Raw genomic sequence first — 14,295 nt, 5'->3', positions numbered from 1 at the left:
TTCACCAATGTATAGTAGACCGCAAGGGCATTTGATCAGGTAGACCACATTTGATGTGTCACAAGTGGAAAAGTCTTTAATCTGGTAGCGTTTCCCAGAATGGGGATGGTGGAGATAATCCCCCTTGAGTACATTATTACATTGATTACAATGTAAACACGGGTAGGTCCCTGTTTTGGGGGTGGAAAGGAATCTTTGTGTGGTTGATCTTACCCCTGAGCCTATGTCTGCTCTGATTAAGGTGTCCCAAATATTTTTGGGGCGTTTATAACACGGTAAGAAGTTCTGTTGAAACTCTGTAACCTCCGGATGAGCTTCCTTTAGAATGCCCCAATGTCTACGTATAGAATGATGTAGAATCTGCACATATGGATGGTATGTATGAACAAAGGGTAGACATCCTGAGACCCCACTCTGGTGCCGGGTCTGTGGTTGTCGTGCTTGGTCAAGTAGATCTGAAGGGTAGCCCCTTGTGCGAAACTTGTTATGCATCTCATTCAGTCTGATATTACTGGTTGTCGGGTCAGAGACAATCCGTTCAACCCTCTTGAATTGTGATACAGGAATGGATCTTTTTGTGGAGGGGGGATGTAGGCTCCTGTAGTGTAGTAGACTGTTACGGTCGGTGGTTTTGACATATAAGTCGGTGCTCAAATATCCCTCCATGTTCTTAATGATCCTCGTGTCCAAAAAACTGACCGTATGTTCATCTCTGGTCATAGTAAAAGACAGGCCTGGCCAGGCCATATTCAATGTGTTGAAGAATGTGTCTAATGTGTCTGCCGGCCCCATCCAGATACAAAAAATATCATCAATGAATCTTTTCCACAATTTACAGTGGGTTTTGAAGGAGGGGTCTGGGTAAACAATATCCTCTTCGAATGTTGCCATAAACGTGTTTGCATAGGGGGGCGCGACATTAGACCCCATCGCGGTCCCTTTGGTCTGTAGATAAAATGTGTCCCCAAATAGAAAGTAGTTTTTAGTGAGTACAAGGGTTAGTAATTCAATGCAAAATACTATCATATTCCTATCCATCTCAGATTTAGACAGGCGTCTCTTGACGCAATCAATACCCAATTCATGCGGAATAGATGTGTATAGATCTTTTACATCGAAGGACACAAGAAAGGAGTCCCCGGGAACTGGACCTAAATCACGTAGGACTCTGAGGAAATCCCCCGTATCCAATAAGAAGGAAGGTGCTTGTCTCGTAAGAGGAGTCAGAATTTTTTCTAATAAGATAGATAATGGCGATAGGATGGAATCAGTAGAGGCTACTATTGGTCGGCCAGGGGGACAGTCTAATCTCGTGTGGATCTTGGGAAGAGTATAGAATACTGGAGTAATGGGATCAGTTTTAATCAAAAAGTCATGTGTTTTCATGTCAATTATACCCCGTGTAGTGTAGTCTGTGACTACTAAATTTATACAATCTCTAATGTTCCTCACTGGATCATAGGGTAGGACTGTGTAAACGGAGCTGTCATTCAATTGGCGCAACACTTCACGTATGTAATCCAGTTTGTCCATTACTACAATAGCGCCACCCTTGTCAGCAGGTTTGATAATAATATTGGGGTCTTGACGAAGTGCTTCCAGAGCTTGGAAGTCCACTGTGTCAAGATTATGAGAGACATGTAAGTCACCTCTCGCTATATCCTGGCGTAGTCTGAGAAATGCTTTATCGATGAATTCGATGAAGGATTCAACAGCGTGTGAGGACGATGGTGGCCGATAGGTGCTTTTATTACGAAGTCCCAGGCGATCGATGGAAATAGGACATGGAGTAATGGATTGGGGTCCAAAAGTCTCCTTGTCCTTTTTTGCAAAATGGACCAATAGCCTGATACGGCGGTAAAATCGCTGTAGATCCATGTCCATCTGAAACGTGCTGAATTTAAAAGAAGGGCAGTATGACAAGCCTTTTTGGAGAAGATTATTCTCCGCTATGCTCAGGGACCTGGAGGAAATATTAACAACTAGGGATTCCATACCTGGGATCTCGTGATCCGGTTGGTATCTGGATTTCTTCCTTCGTTGGCTGCGACGAATCCTCTTCTGCGTGGACGTCTTCTTCGCTGATCTAAAAAATATGAGGATCGAAATTCTCTCCTATCGGTCTCGGAGCCTGATGTAGAAGGGTCGTTGGAGGATTGCTGTTCAAACCTAGAGGAGTTGGAACGAGAGGTAGTGTTATAACGCCAATGGTATACCCTATTGTTGTTATAGTCCTCTGTGTCTCTTTGAAATTTAATTCTCTTTCTTTGTTCAGTATCACGTTTATGTTGGTCGATAATTCCTTTAAGTTTATCTTTCAGAGTGGTGAGTTCTTCAGATGTACTAGATGAGGCCAGTTGTGACTCAATATTTTTTATGCTGTCACGGCTCTTATTAATGGATATCTGCATGTGCTCGACAGTGAGAGTCATCAAATCGAACGAGCATTTATTTAATATCTGTTCAAATTTCTGACAAAAATCTGTAGAGTCACTAAAAAGTGTTGGTCGTAGCGGAACCCGGAGTCCTCTTGGAATGCGTTGGACTCGGAGATATTCTGATAATGTCGCACAATGTAACTCAAGATTCGTCTGATGCCTCAATTCACGCTCTAGGTCTTTCCCTCTTGTCTCCTTAGGTGGGACTTTGAGAAAATCACTAGAGAAACTAAGCTTAGACAAAATGGCATTAGTTTCTTCTTGGTTGTAAGAGAAAGTTAAGGAGGACATAGTAGCCAGTGTGCACACGTAAGGGTGAATAGATCAACAAATATATCGTGGCACTACTGCGTTGGTGCACAAAAGAAGGTTCCCACACCAGTATAATAATGTAATAAATTTTTGACACTCAACTTGTTGCAAAGTGAAGATTTTTATTGCAGTCTCAATAATTAGACGTTTCGGCTTTCACATATAAGCCTTCATCAGTAAGCTGCAGAAGGCAGATATCCATTAATAAGAGCCGTGACAGCATAAAAAATATTGAGTCACAACTGGCCTCATCTAGTACATCTGAAGAACTCACCACTCTGAAAGATAAACTTAAAGGAATTATCGACCAACATAAACGTGATACTGAACAAAGAAAGAGAATTAAATTTCAAAGAGACACAGAGGACTATAACAACAATAGGGTATACCATTGGCGTTATAACACTACCTCTCGTTCCAACTCCTCTAGGTTTGAACAGCAATCCTCCAACGACCCTTCTACGTCAGGCTCCGAGACCGATAGGAGAGAATTTCGATCCTCATATATTTTTTAGATCAGCGAAGAAGACGTCCACGCAGAAGAGGATTCGTCGCAGCCAACGAAGGAAGAAATCCAGATACCAACCGGATCACGAGATCCCAGGTATGGAATCCCTAGTTGTTAATATTTCCTCCAGGTCCCTGAGCATAGCGGAGAATAATCTTCTCCAAAAAGGCTTGTCATACTGCCCTTCTTTTAAATTCAGCACGTTTCAGATGGACATGGATCTACAGCGATTTTACCGCCGTATCAGGCTATTGGTCCATTTTGCAAAAAAGGACAAGGAGACTTTTGGACCCCAATCCATTACTCCATGTCCTATTTCCATCGATCGCCTGGGACTTCGTAATAAAAGCACCTATCGGCCACCATCGTCCTCACACGCTGTCGAATCCTTCATCGAATTCATCGATAAAGCATTTCTCAGACTACACCAGGATATAGAGAGAGGTGACTTACATGTCTCTCCTAATCTTGACACAGTGGACTTCCAAGCTCTGGAAGCACTTCGTCAAGACCCCAATATTATTATCAAACCTGCTGACAAGGGTGGCGCTATTGTAGTAATGGACAAACTGGATTACATACGTGAAGTGTTGCGCCAATTGAATGACAGCTCCGTTTACACAGTCCTACCCTATGATCCAGTGAGGAACATTAGAGATTGTATAAATTTAGTAGTCACAGACTACACTACACGGGGTATAATTGACATGAAAACACATGACTTTTTGATTAAAACTGATCCCATTACTCCAGTATTCTATACTCTTCCCAAGATCCACAAGAGATTAGACTGTCCCCCTGGCCGACCAATAGTAGCCTCTACTGATTCCATCCTATCGCCATTATCTATCTTATTAGAAAAAATTCTGACTCCTCTTACGAGACAAGCACCTTCCTTCTTATTGGATACGGGGGATTTCCTCAGAGTCCTACGTGATTTAGGTCCAGTTCCCGGGGACTCCTTTCTTGTGTCCTTCGATGTAAAAGATCTATACACATCTATTCCGCATGAATTGGGTATTGATTGCGTCAAGAGACGCCTGTCTAAATCTGAGATGGATAGGAATATGATAGAATTTTGCATTGAATTACTAACCCTTGTACTCACTAAAAACTACTTTCTATTTGGGGACACATTTTATCTACAGACCAAAGGGACCGCGATGGGGTCTAATGTCGCGCCCCCCTATGCAAACACGTTTATGGCAACATTCGAAGAGGATATTGTTTACCCAGACCCCTCCTTCAAAACCCACTGTAAATTGTGGAAAAGATTCATTGATGATATTTTTTGTATCTGGACGGGGCCGGCAGACACATTAGACACATTCTTCAGCACATTGAATATGGCCTGGCCAGGCCTGTCTTTTACTATGACCAGAGATGAACATACGGTCAGTTTTTTGGACACGAGGATCATTAAGAACATGGAGGGATATTTGAGCACCGACTTATATGTCAAAACCACCGACCGTAACAGTCTACTACACTACAGGAGCCTACATCCCCCCTCCACAAAAAGATCCATTCCTGTATCACAATTCAAGAGGGTTGAACGGATTGTCTCTGACCCGACAACCAGTAATATCAGACTGAATGAGATGCATAACAAGTTTCGCACAAGGGGCTACCCTTCAGATCTACTTGACCAAGCACGACAACCACAGACCCGGCCCAGAGTGGGGTCTCAGGACGTCTACCCTTTGTTCATACATACCATCCATATGTGCAGATTCTACATCATTCTATACGTAGACATTGGGGCATTCTAAAGGAAGCTCATCCGGAGGTTACAGAGTTTCAACAGAACTTCTTACCGTGTTATAAACGCCCCAAAAATATTAGGGACACCTTAATCAGAGCAGACATGGGCTCAGGGGTAAGATCAACCACACAAAGATTCCTTTCCACCCCCAAAACAGGGACCTACCCGTGTTTACATTGTAATCAATGTAATAATGTACTCAAGGGGGATTATCTCCACCATCCCCATTCTGGGAAACGCTACCAGATTAAAGACTTTTCCACTTGTGACACATCAAATGTGGTCTACCTGATCAAATGCCCTTGCGGTCTACTATACATTGGTGAAACCACCCAGCCCATTAGGGACCGCATAAGTAAACATAAATCTACCATCAGGTGTGGAAATACATTATTACCTATACCACATCATTTTATCACGGCAGGTCACACCATTCCTCAATTAAAATTTTGTGTCATAGAACATGTGCCTCCTCCACGTAGAGGCGGCAACCGTATCCAACTCCTTAAGAGGAGAGAGGCCTTTTGGATACATGAATTACACACTTTAACACCTAAGGGCCTTAATAGGGACTATGATTTATTGTCCTTCATATAAGGGATTTGTGCAGTCAAGTAGTCCTGTGATTCAATAAACACATATATATGGCAATGTGTTCTACCTCTAAACCATGTCATTCTTGCTTCATTCTAACGTATTGTTTTGATCTTGCAGAGTCGTCAATTTTGAACAACACGCAAATGTCACCGATTGTCTTTGTTACTCCCTCGGACTTCCCCCTCCTGCCTCCTTCAAGCAATAAATTCTTTACATATTATAGTTTTTTTATACTATTTTTTCTCCATTAGAATCTCTCTTGATTTTGAACACCAATTGAGACATTTTAACTCACTCCTATGTAGGATATCATGAAATAGAAATCCTTTTCTATAGTGACTTAAGATAGATTACTTAATTTGCATACGATTCAGAATTACATATCTCTTTCCTTTTTTAGATATAACCGCATTCATATATAATACCACATACACATTCGCTTAAACTTTACTCTCTACAAACATTCACACTGCGCGTTTACACAGGAAGCGCCATTGCCTGTGTATGTTCATTGAGATGACGAGCATTCCAGTGCCACCTCCCACAACACGCCCCCTCATCTTACTAAGCCTATCAGCGCATTCAAATGGACGCTGACGTCACTTCCGGTGACGCGGTCCTATCAATCTGACAATGTCCCGCCCACTGTCTATTTAAAATCCACGGTGCACGCTATGGGCACCCTGGCTACAAGCGGTGGATACCGCGTTTTCCTGATACACCACGCCGCCACCCACCAACGGTAAGCCCACTCCAAACTGGACATCCAAATATATGCATTATTCTGTAGCGCTATTTAACTCCTCACACACCATACGCTTTTGTTTGACAGCTTCAGCATACAGCGTGGTGTGGGTTCTCTAGTGTATTGAAACCTACAGTTGATTCCTAATCTGGCTTTAAGTGAGTAAATCTATTGATGGCTCATTATCAATTCCACTCCCCAATACATTGAGTGAAATCTCTTTGTTCTTTATGACCTACAGACCCTTCATATAGGATTCTTTTCAGTATCTCACAGATTACTCCAGTCATAAAATCCTTATCGGTTGGTATTCATAAAACCTTTTTGGTATTTAACATAGGAACATGGTATATTTACATTTAGTCCTCTGTTTTAGTCACAATTTTCTTCTCTTTCAAGATGAATGAGAATCATTCTCAACACGGAATAGATCATCCACACCACTAATATAGTGGTACCTTACTATTGAGTGAGTAGTGACTTACCATTGATTTGTTACTAACTTAATACAATCATTGTTATGTATACTATATATGTACTCCTCTTTCTGTCACTCTAGATACATTACAGACTCTTTGAAGAGAGCAGTCTGGGTAGGTTATACACCTCTCCCCCCTTTTTTTAAAAAAAATTTTTTCTAAGAAATGTTTTTCCTCCCTTTCCCTATACCTCAACCCGTCCCACCCATCACTAGTGCACTACTATGAATACATTGTGTTATCCTCTGTATGTTATTTTAATCACTTGTACACCATGTAGCTTTGACTTGTATTGTACATTTGTATCTGATTTGCAGCTTACTGATGAAGGCTTATATGTGAAAGCCGAAACGTCTAATTATTGAGACTGCAATAAAAATCTTCACTTTGCAACAAGTTGAGTGCCAAAAATTTATTACATTATTATACTGGTGTGGGAACTTTCTTTTGTGCACCAACGCAGTAGTGCCACGATATATTTGTTAATAAGCAAATAAGGCTCCCTTATTGATAGGGCTTGCAGTTCTCCTATTCTTCTGGCCGTGGTTATGGCTACCAAGAAGACTGCCTTGTATGTAAGGAATTTGCGAGAACAGGAAGAAAACTGTTCAAAGGGTGGACCTGTGAGCCTCTGGAGCACAAAGTTTAGATTCCAAGGGGGGACTATTGACTGTCTCTTACGAGTTCATTCTGACGGCTGATGCCTTGAACCTCTTGATCCAGCGATGACCTGCTAGAATCTGGTCAAAGACAGAGCTTAGCGCTGAGACCTGGACCTTCAGGGTGCTAGGCCTAAGGCCGATCTCCAAGCCTTTTTGTAAGAAATCCAGAATCTGTGACATTTGGACGGAGCGGGTCCGGTAGGTTAGGTGGACAGAAGGATAAACACTTTTTCCAGATTTTATAGTAGATGGCGTTGGTTACCTGTTTTCTGGATTTTTTGCAGGGTAGCAATTACTGGATCTGACAACCCTTTGGATTTCAGTACCTGGGCCTCAGTATCCATGCTGCTAGATTCCACTTTTGGGGATCTGAGTGAAGAATGGGTCCTTGTGAGAGGAGGTAATCTTTTACTGGGAATAGAACCGGCCCATCTACCTGCAGCTCGATGATCAAGTTGAACCAACTTCTTTTTGTCCATAGCGCGGCAACCAAGATAGTTGGGGTCTGGTCTTCTCGGATCTTCCATAGAGCCTTTGCCAGAATTGGAATTGACGGAAATGCATAGGCTAAGTGAAAGTCCCACCTCTGGGCTAGAGCATCTACCCCTCTGGGATTATCCCCGGGGTTCAAGGAGAAGGCCTCGACCTGCATGTTTTGGCGAGACGCAAAAAGATAGTCTTCCAGTAGGCCCCATCTGTCTACTAGTTTTTGGAAGCGCTGATTGTATAGACTCCATTCCCCTGGTTGGATGTCTTGGCGACTTAGTCCACCTGTAAGTTGGAAGTGCCTTTTAGATGGACGGCCATCAGGGACAGTAGGTGTTTTTCGGCCCAACAGAATATTCGAGCGGAGACTCTTTTTAGGCTGTTGAATCTTGTAGTGCCCTGGTGCTTGATATGAGCAACTGTAGTCATGTTGTCCGAATATATCCGGACGTGTTGTCCAGCAATCTGGTGACCTGCTGCCAGAAGGGCTTCTTCCACTTTCAGCTCCCTGAAATTGGATGATTTCTCGCTCGTTGTCTGGTCACAGAGTCCCTGGAATGGAGTATGGTTTATCACGGCCCCCCAGCCTCTTTTGCTGGCATCTGACGTGACTATGGTTAGAGGGACCCGAGTCCAGCTTACGCCTCTGAGGTTTCTGGAGTTCATCCACCATGCCAAGGAGGCTCTTACTCGACCTGGCATGTGCACTCTTCTGTTCAGAGTACCGGGATGACCGTTCCAGCTCTCTAGGATGTGAGTTTGAAGGACTTGAGTGGGCCTGAGCCCAGGCTACCAATTGTATGGAAGCTGTCATAGAGCCTAACACTGACATGCCTTCCCGGAGTGTAGGGGATCTCATGTCCCTGAACTTCCTGACTTTTGATATTAGGGTCAGAGAGTGGTCGTCTGGAAGAAAGGACATTTGCCTTGCAGAGTCCAAAAGTACTCCCAGAAATTTTCTGGTCTTGGAGGGCCGCAGCGGAGACTTTTTCAGGATCGGGATCCACCCCAGAGATGTTAATGTATCCAGAGTCTTTAACACCTGAGTTTCCAGGATTGTCTCGGTAGAAGCTACTATCAGTGAGTCGTCCAGGTAAGGCACTATACAGACGCCTTGACTCCGGATGAATGACACCGCTTCTGCCATTACTTTGGAGAAGACTCTCGGCGCTGACTAGATGCCAAACGGAAGGACGTTGAACTGATAGTGCTCTACCTGACGCCTCCCCTGTACCGCAAACCTGATATTTTCTGTGCGTCAGATGTATTGGGATGTGGAAATAGGCATCCTTCAAGTCTATTGTCAACATAAGGAAGTGAGGCCCGATCAAGGGAATGGTTGTTTTTACAGATTCCATCTTGAACCTGCGGTATTTTACATGTCGGTTTAACCCCTTCAAATTTATAATAATGCGGGCCTCACCTGAGGGTTTGGAAACAAGAAATAGCCGGGAATAGTGGCCTCGACCCCATTCCGATTCTGGAACCGGAGAGATTACTCTTGATGTTATAAGATCTTTGAGACCTAACAGCAGTGTTGTTTGATCTTTTGGAGCTGGAAGGGAAGTGACTTTTAGACCCTGTGGAGGGGAGGAGATGAATTCTATCAAAAGGCCCTCCCTGATGACATTGAGGAACCAGTGGGAACTGGTGATGTTTTCCCACTGATGTGCGTATCTTGATAGTCTCCCCCCCACCGGATCGGAGTCATTGCTTCTCCAGTTGGTACTGCTGCTGCGGAACCAGGATGTTCTTTCCTCTGCCTTTTGCGTAGCTCCATCTCCAGGTCTTGTCTTTCCCTCTCGCCTGGGTGGTTTGAGACTGTGGGGCACGAAAAAATACGTCTTTTGGGGTTTTTTTGTTCCGGGAGGGCTTTTTTCTTATCGGTGGCCTTCTCTAAGATTTCATCTAGGGCCGGCCCGAAGACATACTCCCCTTTGAAGGGTATGGAACACAATTTGGCTTTGGAGGTGATGTCACCACTCCACTTTTTGAGCCAGAGAGCTCTCCTAGCAGAGTTGTTTTGCACAAGAGATCTAGCGGCCACTCTGATAGACTCCATAGAGACGTCTGCTAAGAACGCAGTAGCTCTATGTAGGATAGGCAGTGAGTCTAGTAACTCACCCCTGGAAGTACCCTGAGATATATGGGATTCCAATTCCTCTAGCCAACGAAAGAAAGCTCTAGCTACACAGGTGGGGGCAATATTTGCCTTTAAGGTAGATGTTGCCCAAGATTTCTTTAGGAGACTTTCTATTTTTCTGGCCATAGGATCCTTCAATTGTGAGGAATCCTCAAACAGAAGCGCTGTTCTTTTTGCAACTCTCGCCACCTGTACGTCAACTTTAGGAACATCCAATTTAACAGAATCGCCTTCCAGGGGAAATCTATGCTTCATTTCCGAGGGGGTGCTAAGCCGTTTTTCAGGCAGTTCCCACTCTTGATTAATCATGTCCAGTATGTTAGCATGTACTGGGAACCCCACACATTTTTCAGATTTAAGCCCGCCGAACATTTGATCTTGAATGGACTGAGGCTCTAACTCCTCTTCTAGCCCCATGGTGCTGCGTACTGCAGCTACCAGATCCTTAACATAATCAGAAGAGATACTTTCTGATTTCAGAGGCCTTGGGTGATGCGGGTTCCTCCCACCTACCAGAGGATGATGTATGAGATAGGTCAGAGTCCTCGACCTGCATCTTCCTCTTTTTGGCCGGAGATGGGGGTGGAGGAGTAAAAGCCGCCAGGGAAGACTGCCCCTCCTGTTTCACTAGTGAGCGAATCTCTTGCAAGACAGAGGGTTGCTCTGCTCTCACTAACTTGTCGATACATGACCAACAGAGCTTTTTACCCCATTGAGAAGGTAGTTTAATACTACAGATGGCGCACTTTTTCCTGACATTGGCTTGGGGAGTAGGCTTGTCTCTCTAAAATAAGAGGAAGAGAAGTGTCAGAAGCAATAGGACCCCTATCTAGCTGTCCCCTCCCTGCATCACTTACTGAAGCAGGGGCAGCGCTGAGCTCTGCAGGGCATGAAGTGCCATCCATACTGGCAGGGGTCAAAGTCTTACCTCTGTGGCGAAATCGGGCAGGATTTTAAGGGACGAGCCAGCACCTGCCCCCAGCGTTGATTTCCCCTCCCCCTCCTGGGTCCATGTGCAGCAGTGTAGCCGTGAGCACCACGCACAAGTACATGTGCTCCAGAGTGGAGTGCAAGAACTGGAAGTGACACACGGTTCCAGGATGCTGAGCCGGCGCGCGCTGGAGGGGGAGAAGACCAGGAGGCTCTCGGTTGTGCGGGAAGGCCAGGAGGGGGTCCTGAGGTCACCACTACGGGGGACGATGGGAGCAGCCTGAAGGAGGTGAAGCGCGACCCCAGCTGCCCGACACTACAGGCCTAGCCTGTGAACATGAAGTACTGCAGCCGTCGGCCACTACAGTATACGGACCTCTCCCTGCCCCATGGGGAACAGGAAAGACACTGGCAAGTGGGAGGGCTTTTTAACCTCTCTGTTTCCTGTCCCCCATCAGGGCAAAGAGGGAACCTCCGTATACCGTCGTGGGAGGTGACTAGAGAAAACAAGTGTAACATACAATTAAGGACTACAGCAACCTTTGTTGTGATAATTAATTTACCACTAACTGTCACTGCTTTCCACATCAGGGATCTTAAAGATGTGGCCCAAGAGCTGCATGCAGCACCTGAAGGTGCAGTCCTTGGGCACCGAAGCACCCAGGACTACCACAACCTAGTTAAGGGAGGAAAGGGGGCTTACTGACACCAGCGGTTTTCTTTAAGGCTGTGAGAAAGATTTTATGGCGAGTACTAAAGCAACTGGGATAGGAAGTTTAATGCCAATACTGCATAATGAAGAATAGTAATCTCAGGTTACTACCGGAACAACTGTTACTTGTAAATACCCTTTCACTAAGACTTGCATCCACAGATGCAAAGATAATAGCTCCTCAAAGATGTAGACTGAAGACTATGTAATAGAAGAACAGATGCCTGGAGGTATATGACCCAGGAGGCTTCTGCCACACAGGGGAAGTGATCTGTGCCCTAATATAGACCGATTGTCCACGTTGGCAGATCAAAACCAGTGAACAATGGTAGCCCCAGAGGCAGTCTAACCTCCTGCAAAATACCAGGATGTACAAAAAAAAAAAAATCTCATTAACGTAGAAGGTGGAGAACACGCTGGAGAGAAGGGGGGAGTACCAAACGCAAGACCACTTCATCCTGAATATTCAGATAGACAGGTGAGAGTCATCAAAGTCTCAGCTCATGGAAGAGATTGCTAAGGAAAAATAAAAATCACTCAGCCAAAATGGGTATATCTGAAGGGCATTCAAGACCAGATTGAGGTCCCCAGGATCCGGGGGGTCTAGTACTGTGGCCCCAAGCTCGCCCTGCCAGGTTGGACTGTCCTTACCTACAGCCTACAAATCAAGTTCTGCTATACAAGCATAGCCAAGCCAACAAGTTGGCCCTGCCTCATGATAGGCCTGCAAAAATTAAAAATGTCAAAAGAAGTGATGCCGATAGGCTCTTTTCCATAGGTGGAGACTTTTAGGCAATCTCTGCATGTGTTGCGGCAGTCTACCATCGCAAAGCATGCAGCCGCAGGGACTCTAAAAATATTTGAGCAAGTGCAAGACACTCTGATAACGAGTGATTCGAGAATGCTTGGGTGTTATCAGAGCACGTTTGCTCATCACTAGTGTTTAACCTCATCTGGAATATTGTGTCCAGTTTTGGGCACCACATTTTAAAAAAAACCAACAAACTGGAGCAAGTTCAGAAAAGAGCAACAAGAATGGTGACCGGTCTGCAAACCCTGTCTTATGAGGAAAGGATGGAGGATTTGGGATTGTTTCGTTTGCAAAAGAGAAGACTGAGAGGAGACTTAATAGCTGTCTACAAATATCTAAAGGGCTGTCACATTGTAGAAGGATCAACTTTATTCTCATTTGCACAAGGAAAGACTAGAAGCAATGGGATGAAACTGAATGGGAGGAGACAGATTAGATATTAGAAAAACTTTTTGACAGTTAGTGATCAATGAGTGGAACAAGCTGCCACGAGAAGTGGTGAGTTCTCCTTCAATGGAAGTCTTCAAACAGAGGCTGGACAGACATCTGACTGGGATGATTTAGCGAATCCTGCTTTGAGCAGGGGGTTGGACCAGATGGCCCAGGAGGTCCCTTCCAACCCTACGATTCTATGATTCTAACCCCTTTCCGATGTTGGGCGTAATAGTATGTCCACGTAGGAATCCCTCCTTTTGATGTGGACTCTGGCGATGAGCCCACATCTTTCAGGGCACAATTCAGCTGTTTTGAACAGCTGACATGTGCCTCTAAAAGCCGAGTGTGGAATCGCAATAATGGTCATAATTACAAGAAAGTAAAATGGGTTAGCCCTTGAATGTTTGAGATCAATGAAAATGAGTAAAGGTTTTTGCAAGTCTTCCCCAAATGTAATCACTTTATTTTTCCAATCAAAAATACAGAGCAATGGCAGACATGTCATTGATGGCTACTACTAAAACCAAAGCTTTTAGGTGTAAAAAGCTTTGAAAAGTCACAACTTTTTTGTACAATGTGAGGCTGCACAAAAATTTTGCAACTATTGGTGTTTTAACACTAATTTCACTCTCTGCCAAAATGAGCGGGACGACATGCCATGGCTTACCTTACATGAAAAATCTTACTTCAGTTCCTGATTGGAGTAAGTAGTAGTGTGGCTCACCACAAATGTCAGAGGCTCCTGATTAATTTATCAGACATCCCCTGATTCCAGCACAGCCCATCATTAAAGGAATTGTCCATTACTTGGACAACACTCTCAATATTTGGCCCCAGTTAAAACACTTATACTTCTCTCCTGTGCTAGCGCCATTCCAGTAGTGTTCCTGGGGCTCACGCAGGGTTATTTGTCACGTCGCACCTGTGACCAGTCAACGCTTTTGTCACTGTCCCCACCTGCAGAAAAGACGGGGGCGTCCTCAGAACTGCCTTGTCCTGATGAAAATTCAGGAGCAGAGGACGGCAGGACAGGGCCGCCAACTCCGAAACTCGTCTGATTGATGTAGGAAAACCACCACTAGGAAAACCACCGTCCAAGAAAGAAAGGTTAGGGATACGTCCTGCAGTGGTTCAAAAGGGGCTTCCCCTGTAAGACTCCGAGGACCAAGTTAAGATCCCATGAGTCCAACTGCCTTTTATAGGGAGGCGCTACATGGGAAACTCCCTGAATGAATGTCTTCACCTGTAATCTGGTGGCAATTTTGCGTTGGA

Source organism: Dendrobates tinctorius, unplaced genomic scaffold (genome assembly GCF_039654945.1).
Source record: "Dendrobates tinctorius isolate UK_male_01 unplaced genomic scaffold, ASM3965494v1 ptg000082l, whole genome shotgun sequence".
Lineage (NCBI taxonomy): Eukaryota > Metazoa > Chordata > Amphibia > Anura > Dendrobatidae > Dendrobates > Dendrobates tinctorius.
The sequence above is the reverse complement of the archived record's forward strand: the minus strand, read 5'-3'. Positions refer to the sequence as shown.